The following is a 27,888-nucleotide window of genomic DNA, read 5'->3' on the forward strand; positions in this document are numbered from 1 at the left end:
CTTTCAATCTGTTTTGTGTATACTGTTAATTTAAACTTTTATTTAGTTTTTCTGATCTTAAACGTAACTTATCTTGTAAATGGTTGTAAAAAGTACCGTAAGTAAAAATGTATAGAACAATTTCTTTTGTTTAAAATGTACAAATTAATTGACATGACAAAAATAAATGTACAGAATAATTTCTTTATTATTTACAAGTTATAACTTGCATTACAAAAATAAACAATGCACAGAAATGATATATTTGGTTATAAATTATAACTTACAAAAACAAAAATACGATTGTTTAATTTACAAATTTTAATTCACATAACCAAAATGTTATTTCTCTACCAATCTATCAAGAAGAGATCTGTCTATTCTCTCTGTGCTCTGTCTCTCTGAAACTTCATGTCCTCCCTAAATATATCAATCAGCTCATCCCCTCGGTCTCGTTTCTCTTGGCTGGTGCTGGTTCCTCGTTCTATCCTTCGTGGCCCGGGGAAAGAAGGATGGTAGGCAGGGTTGCCAGGTCACTGCAACAAAAGTTACCCCAAAAAGCCCATCGGCTCTTCTCCATCGGGCGGCTGAATTATCCACTGGATTGTACGTCTGAGGGATGTTTTGGGGTGTTGGAGCGTCAACATCTTACTTACGGGGATGGAAATCAACCAGCGGAATTTTTTTTTTACTCGCGGCAAAAACTTAAAAGTAGCCCAATTCTGCAGGAAAACCTCGGACTTGGCAACACTGAAGGTAGCCCGCATTAGGCTGCGTTCCAGTCCACTTTTAGACACGCACTTGCAAACTTCCCTAAGCACTTCCCCTCGGGGGAATCCCTGCCACCATTTTGAAGTGCGTTCCACTTCATGAAGTGGACGAGGGAAGTTTATATGGACAGACCCTCGCTCCCTCGATTTTGACAGAGGGAGCGAATCTACTTCATATGTACACTTCAGCCAGCTCCATATACCACAATGCAACACGATTGTGACGTCAACGTATATTGCGTTTAATTTACCTCACCACAAACAACTATGATATATAAATTTCGAAACATATAGAATGCTGCATTAAACAATTTCGTAATCGTAAGGGAAACAAATAAATAAAAATCAACCCCATAGTGGATTCTAAGTGATCAAGGGCTTAGCACGGTCCAATTCAGCCCATTGCAAAGGTTCCGCCAGTAGTGGGCACTTATGCAACGTAAGCAATGACGTACATCCGAGAGAACGAGATGGAGGGAAGTTAGTGAGTGAAGGGCATGACAATTTTGGACTGGAACACATCCCTAGAAGGATCCTTCGACTTGGAACTGCCTTCGTCGCGCCTCTGTGATGCAATCGGCCCTCAAATGCGGCCTTCGGAGGATGCAGCCCCTGAATTGGGACACAGCTCTTGTGTTTGGAGTCCTGTGCCAGATCGTTGTCGCATGTTTACCAGTTGAATGTCTCCTCTTGTGTGTTTCCCTAAGTCAAAAGTCCTTTCATCACCCCCAAACCTGACAGTAACTACTATTAACAAGAAACTCTGATTAACTAATTAGTAAGTATAGTGCTGCATTTAATGAGGTTCTATTAGCTAATCAATAACTACTATTGTTTCATACCTCCCAGAGGAAAACTAAGAACTACTATATACAGGTTCATAATTCATGTGAATAATGTATAATTAATTTTAAAGTAAAGATCATGTTCACCCACTAATAATCACTCAAGTATTACCCACTAGTAGGAATGTTTGGGAAACTTGTTTTTGCAACTCACAAGACACATTTTGTGAATCCATTGCCACAGAAATGACAAAGCATTTGTAATTTTGTTGTGTCACTCTGCTGGCTCTCTTCAGCTGAGGCATGTATACGAGTGTATAGCACTTTATTTCTGTAGTTGCTTTTACTCCCATGCACGTAATGAGCCCGTAAGTAAGTAAACAGTGTTAATGGAGGATGATGTGGACGCAGCTTTCCCACTCGTACCCCTGCTGTTGCTAATTAGGATGAATGTATTTCAATGGCTCGTTTGTCCCCCTCCCTATGCAACTCATTCCTTCTCGCTGCTTTTCTATCCCATTTCATTTCTTCTGCTCCATGCTTCTTAATACGCTTGTCGGCTCATTGATGGCCCAGATGTTTTTATGATGAAACATGAAAAATAGCAAAACGGACACATTACTGACTCACCCTCCTCTCTTTTAGTTTGCCGTGGGTTATGTTTTTGAGCGGCAGATTATATTTAAAATATTTGCGGCGTGTCACTGTACAGGGACAAACGATTTGCAATTGCTTGCTATTTATTACTCGCTATAATGTGGGCATTGTAAAGTTCTCTCTGCAATAACCTTGTGTCAGAACAGATTTATTATATTTAGTGCCTGTCTTTTCCTGAAGTCGCAAACAACTGTTGTACCTCTAATGATTTATTATGATTAATTTCATTCCTAATTACTGTTATTTGTGCTTCTGTGGTGTGCGTGTGTGCCCGTTTTAGGGCCACCGTTTAGCAGAGTTGTGTTGATGTGAGTTTTTGTCCTCACACCCAGCTTGTACCTGTGGGTGGGTGTGTTGTTAATGTTGCTTTGACGTAAAAGCCCTAATTTGGAGAGTTGATTGATGGTTTAATATTGCTGCCTGCAACCTTGCTGCCCCCACCCACCCAATGAAGCTGCAGGCTGGCGCGATGCTACGGCAGCCAGTGTGTGTAATGTCACAATCTATTCCATCCTGGAAGAAAGTGGGGAATAAATACTGGAGCAGATTAAACCCAGATGCGCTGTGTGTGTACATATGCATGGTCAGGCGTGTATAAACGCATTAGTGCTGCGATCTTGTGCTGGTAAATATATACTACAGAATTTAATATCGCAATGGAGAGAGACTCTATGTGTCTGGCAAAACTGGGCATTTGTAAATGCTTATACTGTATATACTGCCGGTTGCCTTTGATGTGTGCTCCAGCACTGTGTATATAAATATATATCCATAACCCAGCAGTGAAATTCAAATCGACTGACTTTGCTGTGAGGTCAGTCCGGAGTGACTACAGTTATTTTGTTTGCTATGATTTCAGCACTTTTTCCCCCAACTAAATAACCCCTCTGGTTCTCCTTTCCCTCTGTTTGGCTTTTACTCGTCCATTTTGTTCCCACATTTCACCTGAAATCACCCTGCACTTTATGACTCACTCACTTCTGTACCAACAGTGCTATTTAATATTTTTGCACTGTTTTTCACAGCTTTTACTCACTTCATTAGTTGCAAAGGATTTAATATTTAGACTCATCAGAAATGTAAATTAGAAATGTAGTTCAATATGCAAGATTAATTATGTAATTACGGCATAAATCGCACAGCCCTGATTTTTGTGACTTTTAATTATTTAAAGTTATCTATGTGCAACTCCTAAACCTTGAGTAAATTCATTTTTCTTTGTCTTCTACATGTAGAGGAAATAATATTGATGACTCATCTTGTACTAAACTCTAGAATAAAAGAGTCCCTCCCCCAATACCACATAAAATCACCTAGCAAGCAGCAAATCATGGTTTATGTTTGTGATGTAACTAAATCTCGTCGATTATTTAAAGCTACACTACAACTTTTTAAATAAAAACTAACGGTATTAATGAGAGAGTCCAAAAAAACAACAACAACTTCCAAACCATGTCTTTTCTTTACCAAAAGAAAGCTCGGTTTCACTTTATTTTGATGGTCCCTTTGACACATTCTGTTGATTATAAGTACCATTGCACCTACAGTACATATCTACTAACTCTCATTAGAGTGTTAGCATAGTATTAATAGATTGGTAGGGTTAGGGTTAGAATAAGTTGACATGTAGTTGCAAAGTTACTTATAGTTTGTAGAATGTCTGTTGGAGGACCATCACAATAAAGAGTTAACAGATATTAAGCAAACAGTCTACTAGTATTCAAATGAGAGTCAATTGACATGCAGTTGCCAAGTTACTGAAAGGTGAAATAATATTTTAATTTTGTCTCTGATATCTACATAGAGGGTATGTGGCTTATTAAGGGCATTTAAAATGTCCAGATATATTTTACAGGTCCATTTTCAACTCTAGAAATTGGCCCTAGAATGAAATGGTCTGTTTTTACCTTATTTGGAAGGGTCATGAATAGTAATGAGGAGTTCTGCTTTTCCTGAAAGCATCGTTATCCAACTATGATCGCAATTTCCATTGAACTCTATTGGTAAAGACGAAACTTGCGACCATAGTTGGCTTTGGGAAACGCACCCCTGATTGGTTGTTTCACTGCGGGCTCAGTGAAACAAATGGACTAACGTTAGATGCCTTGTCAAATAAATATAGCTTCAACTTATGTGGTGGAGAATGTGACGTTAGCTAGAAGGATCGAGTGAGCTAACATTATCTGTGAGCAACTAAACTAACGTAGTTATAGCCCCTGACGTGTTGTTGATGAAATAGACGAAAGTAAAATTATTTGACAAAAGGGAATTTACATATGTATCTACAGTATTATTGTAGATTTATATGACAACACAGGCAAGAAATATTAACCTCAGCGTAAATACTATTTAGTTATGTATGCTCGTTACTTGGAGTTTGCTATTTGTTACTGTACTAGGATCTTGCGCTGGATCAAGATAACACAGTGTAAATTATCGTTAATAAAATCACTACTTATCGCTTGCGGGAATATAATTGGAATTGCCCCCTTCTTCAGTATGAGACGCTGAGAGAAGCCTGCTTGATATTGTCCCAGGTTAGAAAATAAGATTTAAACGAATTAAACTGTTGCGGTAATGTTATCCGATTATAGATAAACATCAACCACGCCTGTTGACATTTCTTTTCTGCGGGAAGGGTATGAAAAGTCCTCACATCCCCTGCACAGCCTGGAACATAACATTTGTTTCCATGATCTGCCATTTTCCCCATGATCCTGGCTTGTTTCTTCACCTGCAGAACTTCCGATGATTCGGCTGCGCAGTTCCGCCTGGCATTGAACATGGGCTGGCATATGCCAATGTTTGGAGGCGTACATACCAATGATCCCGACCGTCGCGTCACAGTCGGTGTTATGTGGAGATTCGCCTATTTTTCAGGGGTGTTTTTCAAAAACGAGATTTAAATAAGAAGGAGAAAACAATGGTGTTTTCTGAACTCTTGTTATTTAAAGCAGCAGTAAGTAGGAATTCCGTTTTTGCCAAACAGCGACCCCTAGAGTCGCTGTGGAGTACTTGTACTGTCGTGAATAGCACTCACGCAGAGATGGCTCGCACTCACGGCTGGATCCCCTCCCCCTGTACACCGGTACCTGTTCAGTAGGATGGACGCTGTAACGAGTGGAAATAAGGTATGGCCCCTTTAAGAGCTGCCCGCGCCCAACACCACATGTATACGGCGCCGGGTTATTTCTGTTTGATGCTCATTTTATCAGAATTTTATCAGATCTGTTTTTTGCCGTAAAGCAATTCGTTACCTCGCTAGACCTGATACCTGGCTCGCCGGCCCAAAGTTGCAAGGGTGGTTTTGCTGCTCACAGGCACCAGGGGGGTGCGAGACGACCACCATTCAACACGAAATCAGTAATATAAACATTACAATGACTCCAAAGCTGTTCGGTTAAGGTAAAAAAGTTACTTAGTTCACCTTTAAAGGGGTCATATAATGCCATTTTTGTACAAGCTAATATGATTCTTTAGGGTCTAAATTAAAAGTTTGTAAGATACTTTAATTAAAAATTCTCATTAGTATTGTAAGAAAACACTTATTTTAACTGGTCAAAAACGGCTCTGTTTTCAGCACGCCGTTTCAGTGCATATGCCTTTAAATGATCATGAGCTGCGCTCACTCCGCCCCTCTGTTCTGTGCATACACCGTTTGTAACACAATAACAAAATAACCATAACGCGTTGTTCAGTATAAACGTGGAATTATGAATTATATTGAGAACGTCATACATAGAAAACATGCCGTAATGTACCCTGAGTGTAAACCTTAGACGCATTCATTGTGAAGCGTGCAGCTAGCGATTTGCAAAGATTAATATATTAATATAAAGTTTAATAAAACGTTTCACTCACTTCCGTTCTTCTGGAGGTTCAGCAGGAACACGAATATCTGGTACCGATCCTTTTTAGCAAAGCTTCTTAGCAAATCCAGCTTTATACTGACCCTCGTTTATAAAGCAGTCTGGTGTGTGAAATGATTCGCGCAAACATGAAAGCATTGACGTTGCTCGTGTGGAATATTCCCTTCGAAAACAAAACTCAGCCACTGCGTCTTCAGCGGTTTGGATTCAGGAACATTAAAAATTACTGTGTTCGTTATTACACCCAAGAACAGAACACCACAATCGCTTAGACGCCATTCTGCTCATAGACAGTGCTCCAGCATATCAACAATGACCGCGCCGGTCCGCGCCGCGCCGCGCAGACTATGATTGACAGCTCCCTCATGTGCGAGGGCGGGTCTGTGTTGAAACGCTCCCGTCAATCAACAGTCGTGGGAGTGGCGTCCGTTTTATTGACGTCACAAAAACGAACGGCTTGATTTGAGGCGGGGAAAACATATAAGGAGATTAAAACAAAACCACTGGATGGATTTTTATCATTATATGATGTTTGTGTACAGGCACTGCCAACACACATTTCAGTACAATCAACTTGTAAAAGTGCATGTACCTTTATATGACCCCTTTAACTATGCCAAGATAAATTCAATTTCAAATTCTAGGGCACCTTTAAAGTCAACAGAATGCTCAAAAGGGACCATCAAAATAAAGTGTTACCGAAAGTTCTCCCGCAAAACGCATGAATTTATCTTTTTAACTACTAAAAAGTTAAAAAGAGGGCCACAAGTTACAAAGTGTAGCTTTCAGAAGAAGAATGAGTCCTTCGATATGTCTGGTCCAAACTTCATAGGAAAAACATCAACACAAGAAAGAAAACTGTACTCGTCCATACCATTTCATGGGGTCTTTAAGTAGTCTCTTTTTAGTTGTGACCAGCACCTATAGTGTTGACACTTAATTTCTCAGATTTTTCCTGAGCAAACATGAAGCCATTATCAAACCTTCCACCACACGCCGGAGCCTCTGAGGTGTTTCATTATCCTATTCATTGTTTGATTAGCATTTATATTTCTTAATCTACTTATTAATGTTTTGAATCATGAATATGATTACATAATGGACATACTGACCTTGACGCATGCAGTGCATATATGTGGACTTAGGTGCTACACAGTACGCAAATAGTAATAGCCTACCTCAAATTAGTATTTTGCTTTCTCCTTGCCATCTCATAAGGTCACAGCAACTGAGGCCAGCCTCGAAAAAGCAGGGGAAAAAGATCTGTGAACTGGGTGACTCTTTTCTAATGCAAGTACTGTAGGTACAAAGAAAGTTGTTCTTTGTGGTTAAAAGGTAATTGACCCTTCGCATGGAGCTTGATTGACAGGCGATCTGACCAATCATGCTTCGCCATCCGCCATTTTCTCCGACAAAGCAGTCAGGGGAGTAGTTAGTAACGTTAGATTAACATGGGGGGATTTGCACTTGAAAAGCGGAATATACTGATGCCTTTCCGCGGTTAAAACAACATTCCTTCTTATGTTCATTCATGTTTATTTGATGCTATAAATGAACTAGAAGGAAGAGATGATCGGATCACGAGAAGCTTTAACTGAGGCTCTACAGAGATCTGTCACGAGACATTAAAGAGCCACAAAACGGTATTTATTGTTTAAAGTTATTTAAAAAAATGACCAAATTTGAAAGGTGAGACTTTGTTTAATATGTTTAATATCAAAAGTAACCGAAAAGTAACCTGGTCTGTCCTGTCTCTCAGCGTGTTGTCAGTCTCCTCTCTACTCCGCGATGTATTTTTCACTGCGTGAGAGAACATGGTGACGGCGTGAGAGCGGCGTAGCTTGTCGGACATAGCGACAGTAAGTAACTAAGGGTGGCGGGTCTTTGCGAACGGTCAATTAACAACACAAATATATTATTTTCGAGGTTGTTATTATGGCGCTTTTCCACTACACAGTATTAGCTTGCCTCGGCTCGGCTCGACTCGACTCGACTCGACTCGCCTTTGTTTGGTTTTCCACTGTGTAAAAGTTGTACCTGTACCTGCCTCCGGGTACTTTTTTTCGTACCACTTCCGGCGAGGTTCTAAGCGAGCTGAGGCGATACTAAAATGTGACGTGAAAACAATGCCGACTGCTGATTGGTCAGAGAGAATCGTCACTATTCACTGCGTCATCATTGCATGCGCCAGATGGAGTATCCAGAATAACCCCGCCATTTTTAAATAGTTTGGCCAGAGATATTACTAAACTTACTACTATTATTATGGCAACTCGGAAGAATACGCCGTGGTCAAACGAGGAGGTGCAGACATTCCTTTGTTTGGTTGCCGAAGAGAGGATTCAGCGAGAGTTTGATGGGGCAACGAGGAACGAAAGGCGTCGCTATGACGACCGGGTACTATTTGTGGCGGTACTTTCTGCAATGGAAAACGGAGCGAAAAGCGAGCCGAGTCGAGGTGAGCCAAGGCGAGTCGAGTTGAGTCGAGCTGGTACTGGGTAATGGAAAAGCGCCATTAGTAAGTTACATAAATAATGGTAACACTTAACTTTACAATAAAGTTCATTAGTTAACATTAGTTAATGTATATTAACTAACATGAACTAACAATGAGCAATACATTTGTTCCAGTATTTATTAATGTTAGTTAATAAATATCCAGCTGTTCATTGTTTGTTCGTGCTGAAGAAATATTGTTCATGCTTAGTTAATTTTTAACTAATGGTGATAACTAATGTTAACTTATGAACCTTATTGTAAAGTGTTTTCAAAATAATAATAAAAAATCAACAATCAATCTGTAATACAGTATGTCCAGGAATGTATGCAAGTCGGATTCTCGAAATTCCTGCTTGAAAATAGGAATGGGAAGCCGAAATCTCCCACATGCAACTTTAAATGCACTGTAAAAAAACTTAACTCATTATTTTGTGTTATCTTTTTGCATGTTTTTTTTTTTTAGTTTAACTAACTTATTTCGATAAGTTGAGGACAAGAAAACTTAAAATTTCTTGTTGTCTGGACAATCTAGTTATCTCCACACAAAAAAATAAGTTGAAATAACTAAATTGCTCAAATATTTTTTACAGTGTGGAACGCAGCATAAATCTGAACCAGAGTCAGTGTTTTTAGATGTTTACTTTCTCACTCATTTAATGATTTTGAATGTGTGATAAATCTATTGTGACAGATTACTGAAAAATGTGATACAGTAGTTACACTTTTTAGACTAGATAAACAAGATAGTTAAGTTTTCTTGCAGTTGCGGTTTACATGGACCATTGATAAATAGTCTTATTTGCATCAAACAGTGGAGGGGGGCACTGTTTGATGCAAATAAGTAATTTCATTTGACTATTTATCAATGGTCCATGTAAACCGCAACTGCAAGAAAACTTTACAATCTTGTTCATCTAGTTTGTAGAGGTTGCAGTCTGAGAAATGACAGGGAAAACTCATCCATCTTTTTTGGGGAACTAGAAGATGATCAAGGATACTTTTCCCAGCAGTTCTGTTGTGATTGTGAACATCTCTATTTTGAATTACGGAGTTATTTCGCCAAGCGCAGCGAAAGCAATCCAGTCCTCAATTCAAACAGATTATGGTTCCTCTCTGAAGAAATCCTTACCCTTTTATTTTCCTTGACCTTCTTCTCTCCCCGTGTGTTTTACGATATGAGCTTCCCCGTGGAGTGTACACAGACTGAGATTACCAAAGATTTCAAAGAGAAGCAACTTGTAAAAATCTCTACACGGCACACATGCGGCGTTTGATAGCTAGTACTTTTATTTATCGATCGGTCCAAAATACAATAAATGTTGTATTGTTGAATACACGCCTCTAAACATATAAAGCTGTCAGAGGTGTGCTGTTCTTCTGGTTTTGAGAATGGAGCAGCGTAATCTCAGTCGCAATCTACCCCCCCAAAACAGTTATTTTGCTAATATGTTTTTAATGTTTGTGTGAAGCGGTCATCTTTTATAATTTGTTTTTGTATAAGCTGTGCGCCTATGTGTACGGAGAACATCAAAGCTGTAAAAATAGCTCTTCCCATTAAGCAAACTCGGCCGCTCATTTCTTTCCTGGGGGCCTCTGTTGCTTGCCCGTCCACATGGAGGCATTTTAAAACACTGCCTGTGAAATCCAGAGACTTGAAACTACTTATGCTTTGGAAAATATATATCAGCTCTGAGACTTCGACGCACTCGGCGAACGGGTTTCAATGGCACAAAGGTGTATATGGAACTATGGAATGAATAAAATATCTTATTGGGTTTTTTTTCCTACTGCTATAAGTCTTCCTGAGGTATAAACTCTAGAGTAATACAGGATTATGACAAGTGTGTTTACAAAACCAATTAATGATCGCTGTTATAAACAATCCGGCTTACATCAAACCCGAAGTGTTTGCATATTTGTTCGTAATAAGCACGCCGTCGAATGCTTTTTAAATGACAATACACACCTCGCATAATGAGCTGCATAACGAGCTCCACCCGAGATGATTTTCACCCTGTCGTGTTCTAGTTTGTAACCGAGCCTGTCGTGATTGGCTGCCGGTTTTGATTGGCAACCCACTGGCTTTAACCATGGACCTCCTTTCCCATTATTGACTAATGATCCCATTCTCACCAGCAGTTTTCCCAGCACTAAATCTATCCACGACTCTTTCAGCTCCAACACAGTTGACTCACAGTGTGTTGACAGTGTATGGCTGTAGCTATCATTATTTCACCATGGAGGTCAGGGTACAGCAAGCATTTGATTATCAAATGGTGTACTTGTGCGAGCTGAGCATGGAGAGGCTGTTTCAGTGGCGCGGAAAAGAAAAGGCGCATGCAAATCACACAGTATTGCAGCAGAATGCATTATTCCTGTCCTCTTCATGTTGCTGTGGTAACTATTTAAGAGTCAGTAGAGGCAGTGGGCACGTTGATGTATTCTCTCTCTGTGTGTGTGTGTGTGTGCGCGCACAAATTCGTGCTATTGTGAGGGCAAGTGTGCATCCTGTGGTCTGTTTATATGATCTTGTGTTTGTTTTACCAATTCAAGGCTTTGTCTTGCCCAGAGCAATGTCTTTTGACTGGTTAATTTGAAAAACAGATGAACAGACAAACACAGAGATGCACAGCAGGTGAAAAGTAATAGTGAGAGAGATAGGGAGGCAGCAGGAAATAAAAAAAAAAGTGGTAGAGTGTGAGTGAGGGATGTAGCTGGACTGAAACAGAAAAAGAGAAAGTGATTGTGGCATATATATAGAGAGATTGTTATGGGGGCGTATTAAGCCATCTTCGTGATGTGCGATGAATGAGTTCTATTAATGAAAGTGCAGGCGCTATGTGGACAGCAGGCTCACCACACACACACACACACACACACACACACACACACACACACACACACACACACACACACACAATGCCTTTCTATCTCTCTAGACTCATATCATTACCCATCATTACACCCCCCATTTGGCAGCGACTCCCTTTATCGATCATGGCCAATAACTCACCCCTGTTCACTCCATCTCTATTTTGGCATCTCCATGGCCTTCTCACACACCCTCCTGTGTGACACATTCAGAAACGCAGGGCTGTCCCTCACGCCAACATCACACCTCTTCCTCTTGTTCTCACTCGCCCTTCCACACTGCTTATGTGCTCGTCTGTCACTCTCTGTCTCCGTCTTATTACTCTGTTTTACTCCCTGCCTCACTTCCTGTTTCACTCCAAAGGTTTTGTTCCACTTCAAATGTTGACTACTGTGTAGTGCAGTGTATAAGTGTAGTGCATAATGTGAATTTGGGAAGGGAGTGAGGCAAAATGAGTGACAAAGTAAGTGTCAATAAACATTATGCACTACACTTATTGTAGTCAACATTAGAAGTGGAACAAAACTTTTCATCAAAGATATACATGAATTTTGAACAATACCCGTTCTTGTCTTAGGACAACTTTGGTGAACTTTTTTGATCCACTTCAAATGTTGACTACTGTAAAATAATGAAAGTAGTGCGGTCACACTGAAAATTACTGAAAAGAAGTAGTGCACTTAAAATACCCGGATGATGCACTTTTTTTCCAATGCTGGATGACAACATAACCTCACTGTAAAAAATGATGCTGATTTTAATCGGTAAAAGACTGTAAAAATGCTACGGTGGAAAACTGTTAATTGATTAACAGAAAGTTTCCGTACTATATGCGGTGAATAGATCTAACCGTACATGTAATTTTACAGTAAAATACTGTTAAACAGTTTTTGGAAGTGAAAAGAACAAGTCATTGTATAATTTACAGTGAAAAAACGTAAATTGACATTCCCACAATTCCCTGCCAGACACTTCACATTTGATGTATTTTTGTTTTTTTCTAATCAGTTATGTACATTATGGGTTTATGTTTATTGCATTTTGTAAATGTGATGTGTGTTACCATGATGGTGTTTAGTGTTTGTGTGAATGACACTGTGCAGCTTCTATATATTAATATTAACTTTCTTGTGGAAAAGCTGCTTGTCATGATCTTCATCATGATTCATCATGTGACTCTCATCACCTCTGTGATTGGTAGTTGTCAGTGTCTTACAATGGTACAAAACAGATATTAGTACTTCAATAGGTCGGTAAATTAACATTATAACAGTTAATGAAATAGGTTTTTGATTGTAAATTTAAGTCAAGTCTGTAAAGCCTAAAATGTTGCTACTGTATTTTTTACAGTAAATTTCTGTTTCTGTTGTTTTTTTACCATGTTCCTTGCCTTTCTTCCTTGCCTGATGAAGGTCACATTTCAGTCGTGCTCCTATTGTATCTCCACCTTCTCTCTAAAAGCTGTCCGTGCTGTTAGTTTTTCTTCACATTCTCACTTACTGTACACAGAGAGCCATTAAAACATCACTTTTTTTCACACACTCTTCTCTCACACTTGCCTTCCCCCTAATCTCATCTCCTAATCTCACTTTGCCACATTTGTCCTGCAGCACTGCCTCCCAGATAGTATTCTGCCTCTACCCTAACTCCTGCACAACCTCCCATGTCAGTAAATCTAATCAATACTTTGTATCTCTCGTTCACCCATCCCCCCATCTCTCTGTTGTCATCTCTTCCAGTCCATATCTTTCCACTTCTGCCGGTTCGCTTCATCTCGCCATCTTTATTTCCTCTCCATATATAGAGGAGCCTGTGTCTGTCAAATCTCGGCATTCTCTCGTAGGTCTTTGTTTCTGTTCCGCTCTCTGCACATATGCATGCTGTCTGTTCTCTTTCACTCTCTTTGTGCATCTGTCTTCTGGTAAGGCAGTGATAATCTCAACAACAAAATTACTGAGAAAAATGTTTATCATTGATAACAAAGATGGGACAAAAAAGATGCATTATGATGACAGTTAAACAGTTTTAATTAAAACATTGACTGGGAAAAATAACACTGCCAGATATACAATTTGCTTTTAAAGTCCCCCTGTAGTCAATCTTTTTATCCCTTAAAACTCATCTTTGATCACCAAAATTACATATTTAAATATTTTTTTCTTGAAAAAAATCTTTATGCGTTAAAATAGCTTGAATGTAACTCTACACCCTTGACTCATTTACTCTATGCGGTTCTATGAATATGCAAATTAGCCCCGCCTCCACTCACTCGCACCAGCTCAGAGATCCACTCGTTGACGCTTTTTGGTTACAAGGTAGATTGTGATGTCAGAAACACCAGCGATTTCTTTGGTTCACTGCAGTTTTAAGGAGAAAATACTCAGCAATGCTGTTCACTTGTGACTTTGTACATGGTTTTTCTTAAAGCATATTAAACACACCACATAGGCATAAACGACATTAAAAGCTGGATTTTGAACACAGGGGGACTTTAAAAGAAGGACAAATGTAGGTAGCTTTGATTAAAGCAGTAGCACCTCATTGCAGTACACGAGATCCAGGGGGCGGAGTTGGATCCAGATCTAAGGGGTGGAGATGGGTAGGATTAGGGGTGGGGTTAGGGATCAGGGGGCGGAGATGGGTAGGATTAGGTATATGTAAGGTGGGAAATCCCCCTGGATTTCGTGTTCTGCAGTGAGGACCATCTCAATTAAAAGGGCAATTTACAAAACACAACAGCGTTTTGGCAGCCTTAAAACGCAAGCTTTTAAAATCGGGTTTCAAAGTGCAAGTTTTTTTAAATGAAGCTGTTATCATCTCCATGTAAACAACAAAAACATTACTTTGTGAAAACGTTTATGTGTTTAGTTTATAGGTGCGTAGAGTGTTTCTTTACAAATTGGCATCGCCCACTACTGGCCTGGCATGAATAATACAGCGCTTTTAGTCGTTTTGACGGATCCTTGTGAACAGTGATCATTTTGACAAAGTTGCCTGTACGGAAAAAAAACACACACAAAAAAAAACAAAAAAAGGAAAGGAAAAACTTTTATGTTTTTAGTACATCATTGTCGTGTAAACATACTCTTAGCTAATCCAATCATAGTATGTTGGGGATTGCTCTGCTTAAACCAAACCTCAAGTAAACTGAACCACTTCACCAGCAGAATAATTAGCTCACTCACTCACATCCTACATATTGTATATAGATATGATATTATTCAGTGATATTTTCCCAGTGCCAATGAAGCAAAGACCTCCCGGTCACATACAGTACTTCCAGCCAAGAAACTGCCATTGAGATGAATGGGATTTTTTTCCCCCTGGTATTATACACAACCCACCTTGGATGGGGCTGGCTTGAGGGTAGCCAGATGTTGATAAAAATGAACAATGCCATTCATTGGATGAACTGCGTCCTCGGTTCCTCTCTTCCTCTCTCTCTTGTTCTCCCTCCATCTTACATTCTATATTGTTGTTTTCTTCAGTATATCTCAATCTCATGTAGGTGTCAGGTTCTTCCAGTCTCGTTCTCTTTCTCTCAATCTCACAAATGCCCCAGACTTGAACTCAAGTGACACAACAATTCATATTTTATCATTGTCCTGCCCTTTGAGTTTTTCCTCTCTCTGTCCTTTTTGTTTCTTTATCAAATGCTCACATCTCCACTGGACCCAATTAAACATTCCAAGGCCTTTAAAGGTGGAAAACAAATTAACCTATTGTGACTTGTCAAGTTCAACAAGTGCTAGTTTTGATTTTTTTTTTTTTTTTGGATCATTATTCTCACAAAATAATTTTAACAATCTTGTATCTTTCAGGAATAAACAATGCAGTTTTGCTGCAGGCTTATATATCAAAGATAATTTGTTAGTCTTGACTCAATTGTATTCTTTGTAGATGATGACCTACACAAGGAACATTGCTATATCTTAAAAGGCTCTTTAAATCTCCATGTTGCACTGATTCATCTCATAGCAGCTTGAAGAGGGAACACTCTCTATTCTCAGTGTTGAAGTGCACACCGACTGGGCAGGGAGCCATATCTCACCGCTGATAATTACAGAATACTAGACTTTCTTCATACAATAGATTAAACATTTGTTTCAATGTACACTGATGCAAGCTCAATTATTACCTTACATGATACTATGTATATAACATGTATATATTAGCAATATTCAGCTATGTATATTGCTGAATCGGCAGCAATCTGACCAATAAAACACTTGTTTTAAAGAACACTGTGTCCGAAACTGAAGCCTGCTGCCTCACTGTGCCCAGTGAATCACTGTGCATTTTTGTGTGGAGATTCCTACTAGAAAATTGATTTCAGTAAATAAGCTTTAGTTGATGATAATTTAGTGAATATTCAAAAACTACATTTGCTTATTTCTAGAACTACAATCAGAATTTAAAGGCAATTTGAAGCAGTGTTGTTTTAGTTTTATTTAAATACTATTATAATTTGTATTGTACTATTATAATTATAATTAGCTTTTTTTTTCATTTAAATTTTTGTTATATTTAGTAAACATTGTTTTAGTTATTTCAGTTAGTTGCTGAGACATTTCTTTTGTTTAATTGACATTTTTCATCATCTAACGTTTACATTTTATTTGAACTTTATTTGAATTAACAAAACAAATAGTGTTTAATAGTTAGTTTTAGTTAATAATAATAACCCTGATTTGATTTTTTTTATTTTTAATATTATTTCAACCAACAACAAGTCCATTTTGATTTAATATTTTCTATAACCCTTAAACGCATACCTCTGTCATGATTCTGCCATCATGTCCTTGTATTCTTCTAGTATTGTGGAAGGATCATGACAGACCCATGTTTTATGTACAAGCGCATGGTGTGTTGTTTGGGCCATGTGCTTGTGTTGTCTCGTCTTGTAACCCCGCCCCCTTGTTATCCTTGTTTAGTCATGATTGCCTTGTTAGCGTCACCTGTTCCCCTCGTTAGTTTCTTGGCATTTAATCCCCTTGTGTTTGCTGTCTTGTGTCGGTTCATTGCCTAATTTATGCTGAATGTTGTCGAATCTGTCTATGTTGCTATACCTTGCCATTTCTTACCCGTGAGTACTTAGTGTAGAGTCTTGTCTTTGTGAACGCTTATTTGAATATTGGCATGTTTATTGTACAGTCATTGTCTAGTCTAGTCTGCCATCCATTCCTTGTCCTAGTCATGTTTTGCCCCCTCGTGGGTTTTGTTTTCCTGTTTTGTTCCAATAAACCCCCTGTTCGTTGCACTCTGTCTGTTTTGGGTTCATCTCCTTGCACAATCATAACAACCTCGGGTCTTTAGTGACCTGGGACATCAATAACTACTATTGTTGTTAGTTAGACATCAACCTTAGTATTCCTCAATCAATTAATTGTAAACAACATAACAAGAAAAAATATTACAAAAGAATGCCTTTTTTCCCTTTCAATTTTTGTAAATTTGGCTAGGGTCACTAACGACCCGGGGTGTGTAAAAGTGTTAGTAGCCTTTTTTTTTTTCTGGACAACAATAATTTAATCTTTGATGCCTTAATAAGTGCAATTCACCTTTTTCCACTATGTAGCAATGTCTGATACACAATGATGAAGTGACATTTCACTCATAGTCACCGCAGGCAGAAAACAAAAGAATAGGAAGTTTCATCAGCAAAACTTGAAATGGCTCAGAGATTTACTGCAGAGCAAGAACTGAACACAATCAAATATTAGTGTCACTGTCACTTGATGGTGGATCTGGCGAAGAAGCTGTCAGCAATCAAAATATTTTTACTGAAAATTATAGTTTTGAGAATATGTTTGAGATGGCGAATATGAGCCAGATGCTGAATGTACTGAAATGAGCTCTGATGAGGACAGTGATGATGGTATAAAACATCTGCTCAAACTGAACCCTTCCAAGCTCCAACAGGTAAAACAAATGCTTTATTTTATTCTTCTGTAATTATTACTCTAATATCAGGAGAGTTTAATATTATCGCGACAGGTAGAGATCCATCCGTGTTAGATATAGATCCGGGTCGCTAAAGACCCGAATATGTAATAATGATTGGGGGAACATTCATGCATTTAAGGGTTAAATAATTTAGGTAGAAGGGATTTCATTCATAAAGACAATGACAGATTAAGACAAATTAGTGTCAGCTTCTTAAGACATCCTTATTCAGGCATTCCTCTTTCTATATTTCTCTTTCGCTCTTGTCTCTCTTGCTCCTCTTTCTAATTTTCTCTTTCGCTTTGTCTCTCTTGCTGTTTTTTATATCCTTTTGTAACTATGCCCATCTGTGTATATATACTCTATTGATCATAAGTGAGTTGGGATGAACTGGGCCCTTCACACAATTGTCTTCTGGCAGGCAAGTGATGGATTTTGGTACTTCTGCAGTCATCTTTGATTAATGGGTGGAGACCACAGTGGACAGGGCAGACGACTGCGATCAATTCGCCAATAATTCCATATTTACACATCATCAAAAGATGGGGAAAAGGGAGGAAGACACAGAAAGAGCAGGTAATAAGTCATGAGAATCTACATTTAATGTACAATAGATGTATTTACTGTGGGGAAACTAGACCATTCTCCACACTGCAGAAAGCTCCGCCCATCAATCACATCATTCTCTCTTGGCATATTCTTAAATATTCTGGCCAAAATTTCTAAATTACATAATGCTTTCAGCTACTTATATGAGATTTGCACTCCCAGCTTAGACGCATAATACCATGTTAAAAAGTGCATTCAGTTTGGTGCTAATATAAAAAATGTTACACATTAAAACATTTATAGTGTTTTTGTTAGTCATCTTAAATAAATATGGTGTGCCATGTTGAAACGATATGACCCGCGATGTTTCACTAAATGTCGGAGAGAATCCTCTCTCTCATTGGTTGCTGCCTCTATAGATAGTAGTCCGGTTGTTTGGAGATGCAAAGAGCGGAAATTATACAATGAAACGCACTTATCATCGTGATATACCAGTGGAGACAACGGGAGAATTAGTACCTGTATGGCTGAAGAAGACAGAAATACAGACAAGACAAGCATAATCATCAGTACAGCATACACAAGATGGAAACATATGAACATTAGGCCTATGATGCCCAGGTTGCTGCTTCTTTGTTGGACAGGTATTAAGGGAATTAATTATTGTGTAGACGGTTGTCTAAAAGTCACTAGTATCAGATTAATTTACATAAAACTCAGCAACAATCATGCTGATCCATGTCGGCAGAGCAGCGTCTGTAATGTATCAGTATTTGATTAAGACAAAGATGCAACAGCGTCTACCATTGTGGTATTAGCCTACTTAAAGTTACTCCAAAAACTTAAAGTACAGCAAGGACTACTCAATTCACCTTTTAAATTCCACAGCATCAAAAAAAGTCAACAGAATCCAACAAGAAGTATGCTTTAGCATACTGTAAAAAAAAGTACTTATTACAGAAGTAATACACTTTCAAATTATATACCTACAACTAAATGTAATGTTTTCAGACATTCAATTGCATCTTATTTGCAATTTAATTAAAAAACTTATAGTTTAAATTTATATTAAATAATAAATGCAATTAGTTGAACTTAAGAGGGGCACACTTAAGTAGGACTCAATTGCATGTAATTTCAGACAGACTTTCAGAGAGATAGTAAGTATACAATCAAATAGTTTATTAAAGGAGAACTCCGGCGCAAAATGAACCTTTGGTCTAATTACACATTGTTACCTAGTCAACCGTTATCTGAGATTTGTTTTCATGATTATCGAATGTAAATAGTTTTATCTCTAAAAACAGTTTAGCCTATAAAGCTATAACGCTAGTATATTGGGCATAGTGTAATGACAAATAAAAATCGCTTGTTAATACCACTAACAAGGCTGAAAATAGCCCCACACTAACACGGTAGCATAATGAGGGTCCCTACCTTCAAACCGAAGCATTGAGAACTTTGTCAGTGTCCAGACAGTTTAATAAGAAGATATTTTAAACATACAGTCAACTTCGCGTATACAGACAGGAACCATCTTTGAAATACAGTCTTTACCAGTCGATCTACGAACGGCGATCCAAGTGCGCTGGTGAGATGTGAACGAGCTATAAGTTGTGATAAGGTGAGCGCGAACAGCAGGCTTGGATCGGCGTTCGTAGATCGACTGGTAGAGACTGTATTTCAAAGATGGCTTCTGCCTGTATACGCGAAGTTGACTGTATGTTTAAAATATCTTCTTATTAAACTGTCTGGACACTGACAAAGTTCTCAATGCTTCGGTTTGAAGGTAGGGACCCTCATTATGCTACCGTGTTAGTGTGGGGCTATTTTGAGCCTTGTTAGTGGTATTAACAAGCGATTTTTATTTGTCATTGATCTATGCCCAATATACTAGCGTTATACTAGCGTTATAGGCTAAACTGTTTGTAGAGATACAACTATTTACATTCGATAATCATGAAAACAAATCTCAGATAACGGTTGACTAGGTAACAATGTGTAATTAGACCAAAGGTTCATTTTGCGCCGGAGTTCTCCTTTAACAAGTTTAGTGCAACAGGTGAGTATTTCAGTAAACAACAGCTGAGAAGCAGATGTTGAAGAGTCCAAGGCCAGGTGGGTTGCAACACACACACACACACACACACACACACACACACACACACACACACCAGATTGTCGCTATATGTAAAGAGTAGTAATACAGTACTTCAGGTGGTCCTAGTCGTAGATTAGATGAAGAATGTGTGTGTGGGTTATAAGGAGTGGTGTTGCAGGGTGATAGTGACAGGTGACAGGTGGCAGTGATTAGTATTCTGATGATCAGAGGTGGGCACAAATACATCAAAAACTATTTTGTTACAAAATACAAATACTGGCTCATGAAATGTAACAAAATAAAATACAAAATACTGATGTGAAAAATGTATTTAAATAAAATACAAGTAATTAGTATTTTGAAAATACAAAAATACTCCCACAATAATCTTAATACTTTTTTTTGTATTACTGAAAGGTCAATAACACAAATAGTAGCAATAACACAAATATGATAAATGTGTAAATTCAAAATGGCGAAGTAGCAAAATAAAAAAGTATGGGCATTTCACTAAATCTCTACAGGGCCTGAAATAGCTCCCTCTGACGTAAATGGCATGTATAGCTAAGTTCACATCAATGGTGTGGTAGTTTTATACAAAATCAATATCAATATTTCTCATATGTAATACGTTTATATTGTGAACGCTTGCTTAGCATGAAGATTTCAGTGGAGTTACGACAGACGCGCTGTTTCATAATAGGTAGGGCATATGATGTCCTTTTATGAATAACAACACAGTGCATTGATTTCATAAGGCACAATTATTTTCTCTATAATGCCATTCAGTGTGCAATATGTGTGTGTGTAGACTGTATATTTTTCACAAAACACTTTACCTTAAAGGTGCTATCAGCGATTTCAGGCCCAAAAAAGGCAGAAACATAAATTATCACATTCATCTAATTTTTCCTAGGGGGAAATCACCGACAGGGTGTTGTGAGGTTTTGCTCCGACTTCGCGTGCAGCCGTGCACGAGTGCAAAACCTCACAACACTGTCGGTGATTGGTTGGAACCAGTGATGCGCGGGTCAATGTATAAACAAACCGCACCCGACCGACGTTTTCAACTAACCTGCCCGCAACTCGGACCGCAAAAAAAAAAGAAAAGAAAATATTGTACCCGACCCGCTTCCTGACCCGCATTTTTTAAAAGTAGTAAATGCTCACCGTAGCGTCATTGGGCCATAGACGTATAGGAACTTGGGGTGCGGGGGAGTGTGGCCGCTTTTGGAAAAGTGTGAAAGCCCTTAGGAGCGCAAACTGTTCTTTTTCTGAATGCTGTATGATATAGCCTAGTGTTATGTAATAAAGGCTTGATTTATTCATTTATTTTGTTTCATTTTCTTAACAATTAAGATGCTGCATGTGTTTTTCCCAGTCTAATCTAAGTGTGCGTCTCTCCCCCGACTTTCCCAACATAAATCCCGCCCCCTCTCAGAAAATACACTGACATTACTGAGCTATATGCGTTTAAAAGTAGCCTATTAAAACGGTACAATGGCATTGCTCGGTTCAACGTGTTGGGAAATCGGGCATTTTACTTCAGCATTTATTCAAAAGTTAATAATGCTCAACATTCAAAAGGTAAATAAGGATTTCCCACTTTTATTAGGCAGCTCGTGCGTCATCTTCGCGCCAGTTATTCAGTCAATAAAGTATAAGTTAGGCCTATGTATATTTAATAGAACATTGTGTCAAGTAGGCCTACTATATAAATTACAAAGGTTTAATTGGCATTTATATTTTTTATATTTCAAACGACATGACAAATCGCGACCCGAATATCATTAAAAATATTTTTGGATGACTCGTAACCGCGGGTGACCGTAGGCACCCGCTCATTTTGGATCAACCCGCGCATCACTGGTTGGAACACTGTTTGTTTAGGTTTTGGTGGTTGGTGAAACCCATTGTTTTTGTGTGCAAATCTCAGAGCCTAGACGCGGTTTTTGGACGGCATGCTAATGGGGCGGGCAGCTACCGTATCGCTAGGAAAAAATAGATGAATGTGATCATTTATGTTTCGGCCTTTTTTGGGTCTGAAATTGCTGATAGCACCTTTAATGCCGTTTTTAAGAGGAGCAGCGCCACTTCTTCTCCTGTGTTCAAAACTCATTCACTTCTTGGAGGGAGCCCGGTCTACAGGGTGTCACGTGATTTTCGTGCATCTAACCTGGGGCATGTTCAAGATCACAACGGTGCGCAACGTTTTGCTACGGTTTCCGGGTTGAACGTCATGTTTCCTGGAAACGGCGTGCACCGGTGTGCAACGGGGTTTGAGATGCGTTTTCTCTTGTTTGGTGGGTGTGTCAGAACTGCAGTCCAATCAGCAGCAACATGTATATAAAGCACACAGTATTAAAGTGAACTCGCACAATGGAAGTAATTTACAAATGTGTTCGATACGCAACAACTGAGGATATCAGAAGACATGTTTGTCGTAAGTATTATTGTAAAAATATATATCAACATAATGATGTAGTTGTTTATATTTTTAGCTTCATTGCATGTGTGTGACATTTGGTAGGCTATAGAAATAAACAATGCATGTAAAGTGCTTTTCCTAAAAATGAGAAAGAAAATACAGGGTATTAATAAAACAGTATGAACAACAAATAAAGTCAGTATGTGAGGCTAAATAGATGTGTTTTAGTCTTTATTAGGTAAGATGTGCTTGCATTTCAGTTTCCACAAATCCCTTCACTCGATTGGGATGTTCTCTTGTGTTCTGGGCGGCAAGTGCAGTAACTGTAACATCGGGCATATGTTGTAGTATTAAACATATTTATACCGACTTAATCAGGCTCCGAAAATTCTTCACAAAGAACACAAAAAGCCTTCTCAGCTGCCGTAGTTGCAACTCTTCAGGCTCCGAAACAACAGTGCGTTCAACGCATTACCGTTTCTGTTTTAAAAACGTTCTGCAACGTTTTGTCGGCGCTGAACGCAGCCCTGGACATTGCCATTGCTAACATCAGACCGAAAATATGGCAAAATATTTTACTATGGTGATTTTTCTTAAGTATTTAAGTATTTGAAATACTCAAATACACTCCCTCAAAATATTTTGTTACAAACTACATTTTATTTTTTCCACACCTGCAAAATACAAATTACAAAATACACTAAAGTAATTAAATACGTATTTAAAATACATTTAATTGAAATACTGCCCATGTCTGCTGATGATGCTGATCGTTGTGGAGGGTGGAGCCTGGTGTGTCCGTGACAATATGTAATTACACAATTGTAATATTAGAGTTGCAGTTTATTACATTTAAAATATGTTAACATTAAAGATACATGTATCAAATAACACACTAAAGTTACAACTATAATCAAGTACTTTACATGTGCTTTAGTATGTACTTTAGTATGTACATGTACTTGTTTATTGTATGATAAAATATGTTTGAAACATAATTATTTAAAATGTACTTTAAAGAAAACTTAATTTGACATTTTTACAAGTGCACTTTTTAAAACTAGTGAAGTGTTAATAATCATATTCATTAAATTGTACTCTCTTTAAGTGCACTTAAGTGACGTTTTATTTTTAAAGTCCCCCTGTAGTCAATAATTGTAACCCTTAAAACTCATCTTTGATCACCAAAATTACATATTTAAGCTTTTTTTCTTGAATGTAATATGAATATGCAAATTAGCCCCGCCTCCACTCACTCGCACCAGCTCAGAGATCCACTCGTTGACGATCACACGTTGACCTGATTGGTTACAAGGTAGTTTGTGACGTCAAAAACACCAGCGATTTCAAACCGTGTTTTTTAGACTGTCTTTGGTTCACTGCAGTTTTAAGGAGAAAATACTCAGCAATGGTGTTTACTTATGAATTTACACATGGCTTGTCTTAAAGCATATTAAAAACACCACATAGACATATAAACAACATTAAAACCTTGATTTTCAACTTTAATATTATATTCTCTGAAAGTAGTTTGTTTTTAAATATTCTTTTAAGATTTTTTACTTTTGGAAATATGCTACAAGTGCACATTCAATACAATTAAGAACATTTCTTTTCACGTGGGTAATAAGCACCGAATATTGCATAAACACAAATGTACAGTTCCTGAATATTGTTTTGGCAAACTTTGAGACACAAGGAAAGATATCTGTGGTTACTCTTGCATTAAAGGTGCAGTATGTTATTTCTCAAAGTCGTTGCTGAATACTGTTGATATTTAAAATCAACCCAAACAAACACGCCTCTCTTCATTGCCCCGCCTCCAAAGCTCCCCCTCCAATCCTAACCGCCGAGTCAGTCTTGAACCCCTATTGCTGGCATGTGAGGTGAGTGCACTAACAAGGACACTAAACAGTAAACACTGCATTCTCTAGCAGTCATCAGCCTGCACAACTCTCACTAGCTGGCTAACGTTACACACGCAATACAAGAGTGGATGTCTATTTATGGCAACAGAAGTGCAACAAAATAATGCTTCACGAAAAATAAAGCGAAGATGATGAACGAACGACAAGGAAGCACAAAACATGAACATACATACACAAGAGTATACAAACAAGTGAGATTTGTTAGTTGCCAAAAGCACAGCAGCTCCAGACAAACTATGTCACTCAAAACTCAAAAAGCGTTACTCACGTATGGAGCGGAATCAAAACAAACTTGCCGTCTGTTTTCAGGCCTTTCCGCTTAGCTCTCTCCGGCTCTGGAAAGCTTTTCTAATATTATCGCGGGTCCTGCTCATAACCCTTCATTTTCCAGTGATATTCTTATGAGCTTTTCTCTTTTGTAATGTCTCTCAGCCATCTCTCTTTCTACAGTCTTTCTTCAAATCTCCCTCTTGCTCATTCTCTCTCCTCCACCGTCATACGACCCCAAATGCTGATTGGCTACACGTTTCTTGTTGTGCCTGGTTGTCAGTCCAACCAACTTTCAAACGTTTTTCAAATATCACTTTAAGACACAATTCCACAAACCTTGAAATGTGTATGAAATCCAGCAACTTTATTTTTCTTAGAAGAGCTTATTGTAATGTCCTGCACAAATGTGTGGGCTAAGGCCTGAATATCCACTGACCCTTAAACCGCCCGCTCAGTGTCTATCCGAATATAAAAAAAAAAAACTTTTTTGAATGAGGTCAAAGTTCAGAAAGTTCAGAGATCAGTAACTAATTCTCGTGAAGTGAGAAAACCAAGATGCGCAGACACAAATGTCTTGATATCAAATTCTGAAATCATCTCTATTGCGTGCAAGACATTTCCCAGAGTTCTCTGAGGCCACTTAAAGTCAACAGTCCAGTGATACGCTGCTTTGGCCAGGGCCCTTTTACCCTCCATTAGACAAAGTGCAGGCTGGTAGGATTTTGTCCCTAAAGCTTCAGGCTGGGCCAGAGAACAAGACTCGGCAGAACTGGGATCAGGGCACATGTGTGTGAGAGATACAACTAGATCTGGCCGCTGGATTCGATTTCAGCTGATGTTGCACTGAGAGCTTCTTGCCTACAAAGCCACGGTATGTGTGTGAAGTGTGTGTGAGCCAGTGTGTATTTGAAGTGTGTGGGTTTTAGGAAGTGAGAAATCCATAGAGAACAAGAGGGTGCAGGAAAATAAGCATGCCCTGTTAGCACAAATGTGTTTGTGTGGGTGTACATTAACATCTATGTGGGCTGGACGGAGGCTGAATATGCAAAACAATGCAAACAAAAGATGACTTCTTCTCGACGGACTACTTTTGCTGTTAATCAAACTACATTTCCCCTCTATTTTGTACACACACCTTAGCGGTAGCTTCGTCTGACCTTGAGCGAAAGAATTAGTCAACCTTTCTCTAATTAGACACAGCTGAGGTAATCTCAACATGCCCGTAAACACGATGCTTAAACTCAGAACCTGACAAGCAATTACAGCGTGATGAGTCCGGCTCGCCCATCAGCCATGTCTTACGATCACCTTCGCTCGTATGTGTGCCGTTACAACTGTAATTATTGTATTACTGACCTTGTTGGCTTATTGGGGTCCTTTTCAATATGTTGTAATTATCACTCTTTTTTTTTCTGGGTATTAACAATGGAGCTTTGTGTTCTCACTCCCCCTGTTTTTCAAGAAAATGGGATTTAAGGAAAAAGTGTGGTTTCCTCGGTGCGACAGAGGTTGTGTGTGCACAAATACACATCTGCGACCCCATTTATTCCTACCTGGTATAAAGAGCCGTCTCAGTGATGTGATGATCACAAGTGGTCAGGTGTAAACACGGTCCAAAACATTTTGTGATCTGATCACTCAGACTACATGTGGAGGTGGTCAGAAACACAATAATTGTAGTGTTTGTTAACATAGTTTCATAAAAAAAAAAAAAAAAAGTATTCTCGGTTAACAGTTAAGGACTGCTGCAATAAGGTTTTTAAACTTGATCGGGTTTATGCAGCTTTAAGTGAGAGTATCCCCTTGTGAAAAAGCAGTACACTACAGTACTTAAAAAAAGTATTATTACGGAAATTCTATTCTTTAAAAATATATATACTTAAGTGTGAACTGAACATACAGTACTGTAATGTTTTTAGACACTGAAAAGCATAATGACAATTGAAAATGTATTTTAGATAAAAGCTGCAGTCCATAATTTCTGGCACTCTAGCGGTTAATAAACACTGAGGTTTCAGCTTGCACGCATACTAAACGCATGCCAGAACTCCAAGACGTACACCACTACTGACCCAAATGCACAAGAAAAGTCAGCTCCAATTTGCTCAAAATCATATAAATAAGCAACGTAAGTTTTGGGATTCTGTTCTGTGGAGAGATGAAACAAAACCTGAACTTGTCGGCCCTTTGGATCAGCGGAATGTCTGGAGGAAGGATGTTAAACGTGAATCCAGCCGCCATATCACAAAAGACACCAAAACATAAGATCCACAAAAAGTAATTTATTAAGGTGGAATGAAAATTAATTAAATTAAGGGGTGCCCCAAAGCCAAAATAATAAATAGACTTATAAATAAAACAGGAATAAATCAACCCGATCTCACGACCAATTTGTCCGAATTTGACGAGTGATTAAAAGATGGCTAATTCGTAACAATTCGTACGACCTCACTCGTACGATTTTTGCTAAATCGTACATATTTGACGAGTTGCCCAATTCGTATGAATTCGTACGAATGACCTACCCCTGACCCCGCCCCTAAACCTACCCATCACGTGGGTTTAGACAAATCGTACAAATTCGTACGAATGAGGTCGTACGAATTGTTACGAATTAGCCATCTTTTAATCACTCGTCAAATTCGGACGAATTGGTCGTGAGATAGCGTTGGAATAAATAGCCTAATCGGAGACAACCAAAATTACAAAGAAACTTCCCTAACTCTCTATAAATAAACAAATCACAAAAGAAATGAAAAAAAAATGGCAGGACACCCCGATGCTCCTAAAACATAATTAAGAGTCTGATTAAATCCTTACATACAAAAGCATGATGTCGTTACACAAGCATAATCAAAGAAAGGTTTGGGATCTGGAATTCGAAGCTCCCCACTCCACAAGGAACTACTTGAAACATTTATTGTGTTGAGCTTAATTACTTTTGTTTGATTTGTTCATTGCAAACAGCTAAATGTAAATTTTGCCAATAAACCTGATTTGCAATGGGGGTTGAACAATTTCGATTACAACTATATATATATATATATTGATTATAACTTTTTCATATATAAAGTTTCAGTCTTTTTGAGGCGCACTGACACAATTGAGATAACGCTCCTTTAAACAGGCTGGTTTGCGCAGTTGCATGAGCTTCTTTTTCTTTGTCCAGGTTGTTGGCAGCAAAGGGACATGAAGGAGGACGATTTTGAACTTCTACATGCTACAAGTCATTTTG

Source organism: Rhinichthys klamathensis, unplaced genomic scaffold (genome assembly GCF_029890125.1).
Source record: "Rhinichthys klamathensis goyatoka isolate OS25496 unplaced genomic scaffold, OSU_Roscu_1.1 h1tg000015l_1, whole genome shotgun sequence".
Taxonomy (NCBI): Eukaryota; Metazoa; Chordata; class Actinopteri; order Cypriniformes; family Leuciscidae; genus Rhinichthys; species Rhinichthys klamathensis.